At 39.2% G+C, this 13365-nt stretch overlaps 1 protein-coding gene across 1 annotated transcript in view; it reads left to right on the forward strand.

Annotated features, from left to right (window-relative positions):
* LOC140846847 (bromodomain adjacent to zinc finger domain protein 2B-like) overlaps nt 1–13365 on the forward strand; it is a 102433-nt gene that overhangs the window by 20068 nt on the left and 69000 nt on the right. Inside the window, exon 4 of the mRNA XM_073224893.1 lies at nt 12858–12991. The gene's annotated coding sequence lies outside the window, so the exon portion shown is untranslated. The remainder of the gene's footprint in view (nt 1–12857; nt 12992–13365) is intronic.

Genomic DNA, 13365 nt, shown 5'->3' on the forward strand with positions numbered 1-13365 from the left:
TTTCACTGAGCATAATATCTTCTAGCTCCATCCATGTTGTTGCAAAGGGTCGGATTTGTTTTCTTCTTATGGCTGCTTATTGCACTTTTTAAACTGGATTTCATTCTTTTTTGTTTGTAGTTTCGCTCTGCTCTTTCATCATTGCTCTCCTGGTTATGAGCAATAGCGTTGTTATAATTGATATGTATCTATATCTATCTGTCATCTATTACCTATCATCTATCTATCTAATCATCTATCTGTCATCTTTCTATCTCTGTCTATCTATGTATCTATCATCTGTCATCATCTTTTTGTCTGCCCATCTCTCCTTATGTACAGAACAGTTAACAACATAGCTTATATGTCACTTCCCTACATTATGCTTCCAAAAATCTTGCAAGGTAACTAGGCTGTAGAAATAGCACTGGATTCAGAGACACTTGCAGGTCAAGTCAGCCGCGTGTGCTTACAAAACCAGTAAACGGTGGAGCAGGGACGTCAGCCCATATCTCTGTCCTCTGTCCTCTTTTACCTCCTTATCACTTGCTGACTGTATTCTATCCACATTCATTGACTAAGTGCTCCCTGAAGACCACAAGTATCCTTCCTCTGGGCCTGTTGTAGACAGAAAACTAAACTTGGTCCTTTGCTCACCACCTTGTTTGAGGGACATTGGCGTCACCGCTGATAGGAGGAGAGACAAAAAGGAACACCAGGTTCTAGACAGGAGCAGTTGGGAGGGAGCAAAGAGTGTGTTGTTGAGTGACGTGTTTGAGTGTCCAAACTTCCCTCTTTATCTAGTTATATACTTCTTTACATGTGTAAACATCATGAAATCTATGGATTTCAAAAGCCCAAACACATATTATTACAGCAATTCAGTTGTTGAGGTGAGAAAAAATGAGAAGGGCTTCACTATACCACTAAATCTATGACTGCATACTGCTAAAACCAAACAAAAAGAATCCACTGTGGCTGGAAGGGCTCTTTTCTACTCACTGTCTCTCTGGGGACTCAAACAGAATCTTTTTTTTTTTTCAGTTTCACTTGTGTAGGGTACCTGTCCCCACCCCTTCAACTTGCAGTTTGTGTCCTTGGATCTCAAGTGAGACTCCTGTAAGGGAGCACGTAGATGATCTTGAGTGAGCGATAGCTTTGTTTAGTATTATGATTTCCTGTCTACCTACCTATCTATTTATCCATCTATCCATTATCTATCTATCTATCTATCTGTCTAATCTAATCTATCATCTATGTATCTAATTAATCTAATCTATAATCTATATGTATGTATATCTATCTAATCTATCAGTTATCTATGTATGTTATCTATTTTCTCAAGTTTCTCAATGTTCTGTCACTAGGTGCACATTCATTTCTTAACCTTCCCAGTTTAGTGTGCAATCTGTTTCCAGTGAGTCCCAGACTAAGACATACGCATACACATACACAGTAATGGCTTAGTGTGATGTCACATTTCCTCCTTGTATTGACCTGCTTCTCTGAAAGTCAGCATTTCTCTTGGATTTTTTATACAAGTTCACATATATGTAAATGGAAAATTCACCACCAATATGCTGTGCTTGAGTGGACAAACTACCTGAGTTTTATTTCCAACTAATTTTTGTGTCTAAAAATCCTATCATTAGCCACTCAAGCAAAGTCATGAATCGAGAAAATTCTTTTGCAGCAAATATTTATTTAAATGCTTAGAGTTACCTCAATGCCAAGGACATACTATCAATAGAAGACTCAGCAAGTATCATATATACTAGTGCAAGTGATGTATGTAAATGATTTCCTTTGATTATCTCAACAACTCTGTGAAGTACATCTATGAATAAGAATTCACCAGAAGAGTTTGAGGTTAGTGATTTTCCCCAAAGTTACCCGAAGCTGTTAAGTGAGAAACCTGGATTTGCACAGAGTGTTTGATTATAAATAGTCTACACTTAACATCTTCAGCCTCTTGTATCCTCCTCCTTTGGAAATTACAGCTTCAGAAGAGTGGCAGATGTTGTTATGCCAATGATTATATCAAATATACCAACAGTTGATTTGGTAACAAGGGTACAAGTGAGCTGAACAGGTGTTTTAGCAATTGTGTAGCAGGAAGAAGCAGTTATGTACTGATGGTACTTAAGCTAAAAAATGAAGGTTAGGAGTTAAGCAGCAGAACAGGGAGTGGAAGAGTATTTCTAATAGAGGAAATCAAGTGGCTACAGGACGTAGAGCAGAAAGAGATGGGGAAGTTTGAGGAAAAGATAGAATGTGGCCAGTTATGGCCTCAAACCTAGGAAGAGCGGGGAAAATAGGCCACAGATTATGTCAGTTTAGATAGAGAAGCTCATATGTGGGTTTCCATGTTGAAAATAATGGGAATTTTTAGCAATTACCTGTGTCATGAAAGAGAAGGATGGGTTTAGGAGTAAGACTCCCAAAATGGGAATTTTTATTAAAAAAAAATAAGTAAATAGATACCTAGGTTACTTTGTAAGGCTCTGCTGTACCACAGTACTACACACTGGATTGTTTAAACCACAGACATGTATCCTCTCACAGTTTGGAGTCTAGAAGTCTGAGAGTGAAGGGTCACCAGCTGGGTTCCTGCTGAGGGCTATGGCCGGGGGTCTGCTCCATGCCTGTCTCCTAGCTTCTGGTGGGTTTTGGCAATACTTGGCTTATACAAGTGTTCCACCATACTCTGTCATGACAGTCACATGCCATTAGGCCTACGTGTATATCTGTGTTCAAACTTCTTTTTTTTTCTTGTTAGTAATCTACAATTACATGAAGAACATTATGTTTACTAGACCCCCGTTCACCAAGTCCCACCCCCACACCCCATTACAGTCACTGTCCATCAGTGTAATAAGATGCTGTAAAATCACTACTCGTCTTCTCTGTGTTGCACAGCCCTCCCCATGCTACCCCCTACATGCTAATTATACATGATAATCGTAATACCTGCCTTCTTAATCCCTGCCCTTATCCCTCCCTTCGCACCCATCCTCCCAAGTCCATTTCCCTTTAGTAACTGTTAGTCCATTCTTGGGTTCTGTGATTCTGCTGCTGTTTTGTTCCTACAGTTTTCCTTTGTTCTTATACTCCACATATGAGTGAAATCATTTGAGACTTGTCTTTCTCCACCTGGCTTATTTCGCTGAGCATAATACCCTCTAGCTCCATCCATGTTGTTGCAAATGGTAGGATCTGTTTTTTTCTTAATGGTTGAGTAATATTCCATTGTGTATATGTGCCACATCTTCTTTATCCATTCATCTACTGATGGACATTTAGGTTGCTTTCATATCTTGGCTATTGTAAATAGTGCAGCGATAAACATAGGGGTGCATCTGTCTTTTTCAAACTGGAGTGCTGCATTCTTAGGGTAAATTCCTAGAAGTGGAATTCTGGGTCAAATGGTATTTCTATTTTGAGAATTCTGAGCAACCTCCATACTGCTTTCCACAATGGTTGAACTAATTTACATTCCCACCAGCCTTGCATTCTTCTTGTTGATGTGGTGGATGATGTTGATGGATTTTTGAATGTTGTACCACCCTTGCATCCCTGGGATGAACCCCACTTGTTCATGGTGTATGATCCTCTTACATTCTCCACAACCTTGCCAACGTTTGTTGTTGTTTGTCTTTTCAATGATGGCGATCCTTACTGGTGTGAAGTGATATCTCCTTGTGGTTTTATTTTGCATTTCTCTGATCATTAGCGATGTGGAATATCTTTTCATGTGCCTGTTAGCCATCTGGATTTCTTCTTCAGAGAACTGTCTATTCAGCTCCTCTGCCCATTTTTTAATTGGATTGTTTGCTTTTTGTTTGTTGAGGTGCATGAGATCTTTATGTATTTTGGATGTCAACCCTTTACAGAACATGTTGTTATGAATATATTCTCCCATACTGTAGGGTGCCTTTTTGTTCTATTGATGGTGTCCTTTGCTGTACAGAAGCTTTTCAGTTGATATAGTCCCACTTGTTCATCTTTGCTTTTGTTTCCCTTACCCGGGGAGATATGTTCATGAAGAAGTCGCTCATGTTTATGTCCAAGAGATTTTTGCCTGTGTTTTTTTCTAGGAGTTGTATGGTTTCATGACTTACATTCAGGTCTTTGATCCATTTCAAATTTACTTTTGTGTATGGGGTTAAACAGTGATCCAGTTTCATTCTCTTACATGTAGCTGTCCAGTTTTGCCAGCACCATCTGTTGAAGTGACTGTCATTTCCCCATTGTTATGTCCATGGCTCCTTCATCCTATATTAATTGATCATGTATGTTTGGGTTAATGTCTGGAGTCTATATTCTGTTCCACTGGTCTTTGGCTCTGTTCTTGTGCCAGTACCAAATTGTCTTGATTACTGTGGCTTTGTATAGTAGAGTTTGCAGTTGGGGAGCGAGATCACCCCTACTTTATTCTTCCTTCTCAGGATTGCTTTGGCTATTAGGGGTCTTTGGTGTTTCCATATGAATTTTTGAACTATTTGTTTCAGTTCCTTGAAGAATGTTGTTGGTAATTTGATACGGATTGCATCAAATCTGTATATTGCTTTAGGCAGGACAGCCATTTTGACGATATTAATTTCTCCTAGCCAAGAGCATGGGATGAGTTTCCATTTGCTAGTGTCCTCTTTAATTTCTCTTAAGAGCATCTTATAGTTTTCAGGGTATAGGTCTTTCATTTCCTTGGTTAGGTTTATTCCTAGGTATTTTGTTCTTTTTGATGCAATTGTGAATGGAATTGTTCTCCTGATTTCTCTTTCTGTTAGTTCATTGTTGTTGTATAGGAAAGCCACAGATTTCTGTGTGTTAATTTTGTATCCTGCAACTTTGCTGAATTCCAGTATTAGTTCTAGTAGTTTTGGAGTGGAGTCTTTATGGTTTTTTATGTACAATATCATGTCATCTGCAAATAGTGACAGTTTGACTTCTTCTTTACCAATCTGGATTCCTTGTATTTCTTTGTTTTGTCTAATTGCTGTGGGTAGGACCTCCAGTACTATGTTGAATAACAGTGGAAAGAGTGAGCATCCCTGTCTTGTTCCCGATCTCAGAGGAAAAGCTTTCAGCTTCTCGCTGTTCAGTATGATGTTAGCTGTGGGTTTGTCATATATGGCCTTTATTATGTTGAGGTACTTGCCGTCTATTCCCATTTTGTTGAGAGTTTTTATCATGAATGGATGTTGACGTCTGTCGAATGCTTTTTCAGCATGTATGGAGATGATATTGTGCTTTTAGTCCTTCTTTTTTGTTGATGTGGTGGATGATGATGGATTTTTGAATGTTGTACCACCCTTGCGTCCCTGGGATGAAGCCCACTTGGTCATGGTGTATGATCCTCTTGATGTATTTTTGAATTCAGTTTGCTAATATTTTGTTGAGTGTTTTTGCATCTACGTTCATCAGGGATATTGGTCTGTAGTTTTCTTTTTTGGTAGGGTCTTTGCCTGGTTTTGGGATTAGGGTGATGTTGGCTTCATAGAATGAGTTTGGGAGTATTCCCTCCTCTTCTATTTTTTGGAAAACTTTAAGGAGAATGGGTATTATGCCTTCCCTGTGTGTCTGATAATATTCCGAGGTAAATCCATCTGGCCCGGGGGTTTTGTTCTTTGGTAGGTTTTGATTACCACTTCAATTTCATTGCTGGTAATTGGTTTGTTTAGATTTTCTGTTTTTGGGTCAGTCTTAGAAAGTTGTATTTTTCTAGGAAGTTGTCCATTTCTCCTAGGTTTCCCAGCTTGTTAGCATATAGGTTTTCATAGTACTCTCTAATAATTCTTTGTTATTTCTGTGGGGTCCGTCGTGATTTCTCCTTTCTCGTTTCTGATTCTGTTGATTTGTGTTGACTCTCTTTTCCTCTTAATAAGTGTGGCTCTAGAGGCTTATCTATTTTGTTTATTTTCTCAAAGAACCAGCTCTTGGTTTCATTGATTTTTGCTATTGTTTTATTCCTCTCAATTTTATTTATTCTCTGATCTTTATTATGTCCCTCCTTCTGCTGACCTTAGGCCTCATTTGTTCTTCTTTTTCCAATTTCAATAATTGTGACATTAGACCATTCATTTGGGATTGTTCTTCCTTCTTTAAATATGCCTGGATTGCTATATACTTTTCTCTTAAGACTGCTTTTGCTGTATCCCACAGTAGTTGGGGCTTTGTGTTGTTGTTGTCATTTGTTTCCATAAATTTCTGGATCTCCATTTTGATTTGGTCATTGATCCATTGATTATTTAAGAGCGTGTTGTTAAGCCTCCATGTGTTTGTGAGCCTTTTTGCTTTCTTTGTACAGTTTATTTCTACAGTTTATTTTATGCCTTTGTAGTCTGAAAAGTTGGTTGGTAGGATTTCAATCTTTTGGAATTTACTGAGGCTCTTTTTGTGGCCTAGTATGTGGTCTATTCTGGAGAATGTTCCATGTGCCCTTGAGAAGAGTGTGTATCCTGTTGCTTTTGGATGTAGAGTTCTGTCGATGTCTATTAGGTCCATCTGTTCTAGTGTGTTGTTTAGTGCCTCCGTGTCGTTACTCATTTTCTGTCCGGTGTATCTATCCTTTGGAGTGAGTGGTGTGTTGAAGTCTCCTAAAATGAATGCATTGCATTCCATTTCCTCCTTTAGTTCTGTTACTATTTGTTTCACATATGCTGGTGCTCTTGTATTGGGTGCATGTATATTTATAATGGTTATATCCTCTTGTTGGACTGACCCCTTTATCATTATGTAATGTCCTTCTTTATCTCTTGTTTCTTTGTTTGATGTCTATTTTGTGTGATACTAGTACTGCACCACCTGCTTTTTTCTCCCTGTTTGGATAGAATATGTTTTTCATCCCTTGACTTTTAGTCTGCATGTCTATGGGTTTGATGTATGTCTCTTGTAAGTAGCATATAGGTGAGTCTTGCTTTTTTTTAATCCATTGTATTACTCTGTCTTTTGATTGGTGCATTCGGTCCATTTACATTTAGGGTGATTGTTTTAAGATATGTACTTACTGCCATTGCAGGCTTTAGATTCATGGTTACCAAAGGTTCAAGGTTAGGTTCTTTAGTATCTTACTGTCTATCTTAACTCGCTTATTGAGATGTTATGAACACTCTCTGGTGATTCTTTATTTCTCTCCCTTGTTATTCCTCCCCCTCCATTCTTTATATATTGCGTTTTTTATTCTGTGCCCCTTTGTGTTTCCTTTGACTGCTTTTGTGGGTAGTTAATTTTATTTTTTCACTTAGTTTGTATTTGGTTGGTCTGCTTTCTTTGCTGTGATTCTATTTTCTCTGGTGATATCTGTTTAGCCTTAGGAGTGCTGCCATCTCGAGCAGTCCCTGTAAAATACCCTATAGAGGTGGTTTGTGGGAGGCAAATTCCCTCAACTTCTACTTGTCTGGGAATTGTTTACTCCCTCCTTCATATTTAAATGATAATCGTGCTGAATACAGTAATCTTGGTTCAAGGCCCTTATGTTTCATTGTATTAAATATGTTGTTATGCCATTCTCTTCTCGCCTGTAAGGTTTCTGTTGAAAAGTCTGAGGATAGCCTGTTGGGATTTCCTTTGTAGGTGCCCTTTGTCCTTGTCTAGCTGCCTTTGAAACTCTCTCCTTGTCCTTGATCTTTTCAGTTTTATTTATTATGTGTCTTGGTGTTGTTTTCCTTGGGTCCCCTCTTTTGGGAGGACTGTGTACTTCCGTGGTCTGTTCAATCATCCCCCCCACCCCCAGTTGGGGGAAGTTTTCAGCAATTACTTCTTCAAATACACTTTCTATTTTTCAGCAATTACTTCTTCAAATACACTTTCTATCCCTTTTTTTCTCTCTTCTTCTGGTACCCCTATAATGTGGATATTGTTCCTTTTGGATTGGTAACATACTTCTCTTAATATTGTTTCATTCCTGCAGATCCTTTTATCTCTCTCTGTGCCAGCTTCTATGCATTCTTGTTCTGTGGTTTCTATTTCATCAATGGCCTTTTGCATCTCATCCATTCTGTTTTCACATCTTTCCAGAGATTGTTTCATTTTTGTAGTCTCCCTCCCTACTTTGTCTGTTAGCTCTTGCATTTTTCTCTGTAGCTCCATCAGCATGGTTATGACCTTTATTTTGAATTCTTTTTCAGGAAGATTGGTTAGGTCTATCTCCCCAAGCGCCTTCTCAGGTTTTGTCTCTGTTAGTCTGGTCTGGATCAAATTCTTCTGACTTCATTGCCATAGAGGTAGTTTTGGGGAGTTGGTGTGTGTATCAGCTGGGAGAACATCCCATCTTGCTAGTTTGTGGCCTTCCTGTCCTGTGAGAACAGCGACCCCTAGTGGCTTGTGCCGGGCAGCTGCACGCAGATGTGGCCTCTAAGTCTGGCCCGAGCTGCTGCTCTCGGTGTAGCCGGCCTCAGGTTGCTCCTCCACTATGGCAGAGCTTTGTCGGAGAGGGAACGGGCCGGAGGCTGTTCATTGCCGTGAGGGGACTCTTAAGTCCTGCTGCCACCCAGGGGATTAGGGCGCCCAGAGTTCCCCGTGATTCCCAGCTGCTGTGTTGAGTGTGCCGGGACGCTTCTGTCCAGCTGTGAGGCCCCTGTCCCTTACAGACTTTCAAAAAGCACTTGCTTTTCTTTTGTCCCAGGGGCGCCAGCTGCACTCACCCACTCGCAGGTTTTACTGTTCTGTTTCCCTAGTGTCCAGCACACCACGCACTGTGTGTCTCTGCTCCCAGTGTGGATGTCTGGGCCTGGGTATTTAGCAGTCCTGGGCTCCCTCTCCCTCCCCGCTCCGCGTCCTCTCCTCCCGCCAAGGAGCTGGGGTGAGGGGCGCACTCGGGTCCCACCGGGCCCTGGTTTGTATCTTACCCCCTTCGTGAGGCGCTACGGTGCCGCACATGTAGATGTAGCCTGGCTGTTGTACTGTATCTTCTGGTCTCTCTTTTAGGAGTAGTTGCATTTGGTGTATTTTCAAAATCTTTATGGTTTTGGGAGGATACTTCTGCCGCCCTACTCACGTCTCCATCTTGAGTGAGTCCCCTCGTGGTTTTAATTTGCATTTGCCTGATGATTAGTGAAGTGATGTGGAGCATCTTTTCATGTGACTGTAAACCATCTGTATGCCCTCTTTGGAAAAATGTCTGTTCAGGTTCTCTGCCCATATTTTAATGGGTTCTTTGTTTTGTGGTATATTTATCCAATATATATTGGATATCCGCCCCTTATCAGATATATCACTTTCAGATATGTTTTTCCTTACAGTACGTTGCCTTTTCATTTTGTTGATGTTGTCCTTTCCTATACAGAAACGTTTTAGATCAATGAGCCTCCTCTTGTTTATTCTTTGTTTAGTTTCCCTTGCCTGGGGAGGTGTGTCGAGAAAAAATTTACTCTTGCTGATTTTCAAGAGATTCATGCCCATCTTTTCTTTAAAAAGCTTTGTGCTTTCATGCCTTTAGGTATTTAATCCATTTTGAATTAAGGTTTGTGCATGATGTTACAGTGATGCAATACCATTCTCCTGCATGTAGGTGTCTGGTTTTCCCAGCACCATTTATTGAAGAGACTGTCTTTTCCCCATTGTATATTCTTGCCTCTTTTGTCATATTTTAACTGACCATATACGTGTGGGTTTATTTCTTAGTTATCTGTTCAGTTCCACTGATTCATATATTCTTGTGTCAGTACCATACTGTTTAATTCACTGCAGCTTTGTAGTATAGCTCTTTACCCCCAGCATTGTTCTTCATTGTCAAGATTTCTTTGACTCTTCAGGGTCTTTTGAGGTTGCATATAAATTTTAGGATCTTTTCCTCTAGTTGAGTGAAAAATGCCATTGGTTTTTTGATAGGGATTGCATTGAATCTATAAGTTGCTTTGGATGATATGGCCATTTTAACAATATTCATTCATCCTATCCAGGAGCGTGGGATAGCCTTGCATTTATTTGTGTCTTCCTCAATTTCTTTCATCAGTGTCTTAGTTTTGAGAGTACAGGACTTTACCTGCCTTGGTTGAATTTTATTCCCAGTGATTTTATCCTTTTTGAGGCAGTCATAAATGGGATTCTTTCTTAAATCTCTTCCTGGTAGTTCATTTGTCTGTGTAAATGTGGCAGATTTTTGCACATTGGTTTTGTTTGTTGTGACTTTTACTGAGTTCATTTATTAATTCTAGTAGTTTTTTGATGCAGTTTTTAGGGTTTTCTCTATACAGTATCATGTCACCTGTAAGTAGGGGAAATTTGACTTCTTCCTTACCAACTTGGATGCCTTTTACTTGTCTGGTTGCCATGGCTGGGACTTTCAGGACTATGTTTAATAAAAGTGGTGACAGTGGGCATTCTTGTCTTGTTTCTGACCTTAGAGGAAAAGCTTTCAGCTTTTTGCAATTCAGTGTGATGGCAGCTGTGAGTTTTTCATATATGGCCTCTGTTATGTTGATCTATGTTCCCTCTATGCACACTTTGTTGAGTTTTTAGCATAAAAGCATGTTGGGTTTTGTGATCCTTTTTAGGACCTATTGTGATGACGATAGTTTTTATCCTTCCTTTTGTTAATGGGATGTGTCACATTGATTTGCAGATATTTCACCCTCTTTGCATCCCTGGAATAAATCTACTTCTTCTTGGTTAATGAATTTGGTAATGTATTTTTTAATTCAGTTTGCTGGTAATTTTTTTGAGGATTTTCACAAATGTGTTCACCAAGGATGGTGGTGTCTTAGTGTTCCTTTTTTGTACTGTTTTTGTTGGATTTGGTATTGGGGTGATGCTGATCTAATAAAAAGGCGTGAAGTTTTCCTTCCTTTTCAAGGTTTAGAAGTGATTTGAGAAAGGTAAATATTAACTGTACTTTAAATCTTTGGTGGAAGTAATTTTGAAAACCATCTGGTCCTTGACTTTGTAAGGATTGTTTTTTTTTTTGTTTTTTTTTTTGTTTTTTTTTGTTTTGATTATCAGTGCTGTTCATTACTGTCAATCTGTCAGTAGAGATTTTCTATTTCTTCTGTCTGGTTCAGTTTTGGAATATTGTGCATTTCCAGGAGCTTTTTATAACAGCTTCTTGCAGTCCTTTGTGTTTCTGTTGTGTCAGTTGTCACTTTCATTTCTGACTTGAGTTGTCTGTGTTCATTTACACATGGCTGTCCTTTTGCCTCGTCTCCATTTGTTGATGGTGGTGAACTCTAAATAAGAAAATGGAAGAATAAACTCTAAAGGCCCTGTTTTCTGTGTGGAAGTGCTTTCATTTCTTTGGTGAGGTCCAAGTTTCTGTAATTTTGTTGGGTCCATTTGTGAACTCTGTTCTATTTCATTTATCTGTGTGTATTTATGTATTTATTTTTATTTTATTCATCAGGAGAAAAGAAGTACAATTGATAGTGTGGCTTGACATTTAAATCAGAAGGTTGCATCTAAACACACTTGCCCAGTAGAAGGGTGAATGACCTGTGGAAACCTCTGGTAGGTGTTTGTTCTAGACATCAACATTAAGACAGCTGGGTTTTTTTAATGGAGGGGTCAAGCACACGTTTGGTTTTGACTGGTAAAGCAGATGATTCAAACTAGTTGAGTTTTAGGTGTTTGAAAATATTCAGGCTAATGAGGACAGGTTTACAGATCAGGTAATACTGTAGAATGGAAAAGCAATTTGTCCACTTAATCTAGTGCAGTTTTATAACTATCTAATATGTAAGTTGCTTGCTTCCTGAAATTGGAGTTACATGCTTGGCAAGTCTGTTATCCACTTGTAGCCAGGAGGATCCTTGTTGTTGGAGCACAGATAACAAACAGGGCAACTAAAAAGACGTGTTCTGTTATTTTTTTTCTAGAAGTTTGGTAGTTAGTTTGATGATTTTTTAATAGCAAGGCAAAATCTAATTTCTCAGTCATCTTCTGGATCCATTAGGATGAAACTGCTGCTTTGGACAGTTACCATGAAGTCTCAGTCAAGGGCTGTCAAGTTCTGTTTCTTCAGTGGTTTCTATCAGGGCAGAGAAGGTGGTGTCAGTGCTTTTGTGGTTAGGAGACTTGTTTGGGGCCATTCTGATGCCGGGGTTCTGTTCACAAAGCCGAAGAATGAGCTTCATAAACACTCAAGGTAGGAGAGCAAGGTACAGGCTTTTATTTAGAGATAAAGTAAAAGGACAGAGCTCCTGGCTCACACCAGGAGGGGACAAGAGAGTCCCTGTGTGTATTCATTTTAAATATGTTCCTTTGATTATTGTAGCTTGAAATTTTAACATTCGAGTTCACCTTTTTCTTTATCATTATATAGATGAACAGGTATTCAAATGAGTTGTCAATTCCTGCAATATAGTGTGGTAAGGTTATTGTTGGGATTACTTGGGGTCTCTAAGTCCATTTGAGGAAAATGGACATCTTAGTAATGGAATTTTGATCATGGACAGTATATCTCAGTTGTTTTGTTTTTTTCTTTCATTGCTGTCAAAAATGTTTCACATGTTTTTCCCCCAGAGATCTACAAGTATTTTGTTGCATTTATATTTGAGCATTTGTATTTTTGCATTTTTTAGTTTTGGTGGATATAAATGATACTGTTTCTTACATATTCCAATCATGTTAATGGTTGACTGAAAATCAGAAATTTTTATGTTCACTTTGATCTTAAGTTTATGGTGTATGTGTAAAATACCATCTGGGCACAGAACATCAGGCTCCATTTCTGTTTGAACTTAACCATGTATTTTCACTGAATAATTATGTATTGGATTTGAGCCCTTTACCAGGACTTCTAAGAAGGGGCCCAACCATCAGTAGGGGCTATGTTTGAGCTATGGGATGCTGAACCTGCCTTTTCTGGCACGCACTGAGCACGTGTGCTCCTCCTGTGCACTCTGGTACGTTTGCTAGAGTGAAGACTTGAGCTTTTGTATCTGCAGGACCCAGGAGGCTGGGCTGCAACTTTGGGATGACTTGGAGCGCAGTCCACCAGGAGGAAAATGCGTCCTGCGTGGGGTCCTGACACCTGCAGATGGGGCTTTGCCATGATTTCTTCTGGATGTTTCTGTAAGGAGTGAGTACAGAACCTGCCATTTTCTATCATATACCTAAATGCTTTTCTTTATTAAATTCTCACATAGTATTGTAACATTTTTTTTACGTGTGTTGCATAAAATTTCTTAGAAAGGTAAATAGGGCTGATTTTATCTATACAAAAAAACTGTTATGAAAGACCAGAATTAGATTATATAATACCTCTAAGGTCTGGGGCATAGTGTGTGCCCAGAAAGAAGAATATTTTGTGAATTTAAAATGCTTTATGGAAGCAGATCAAGTGAGGAATGAGCCAGCTCTTAGAGCTTTGTGCCCTTCTCTGAATCATCTTTAAAGATCGGACCCTGCAATAATTAATGTGCAATGTTCCTCATTCACTGAGGGTTTCTAAGG

The sequence above is a fragment of the Manis javanica genome, chromosome 16 (assembly GCF_040802235.1).
Source record: "Manis javanica isolate MJ-LG chromosome 16, MJ_LKY, whole genome shotgun sequence".
In the NCBI taxonomy this organism is placed as follows: Eukaryota; Metazoa; Chordata; class Mammalia; order Pholidota; family Manidae; genus Manis; species Manis javanica.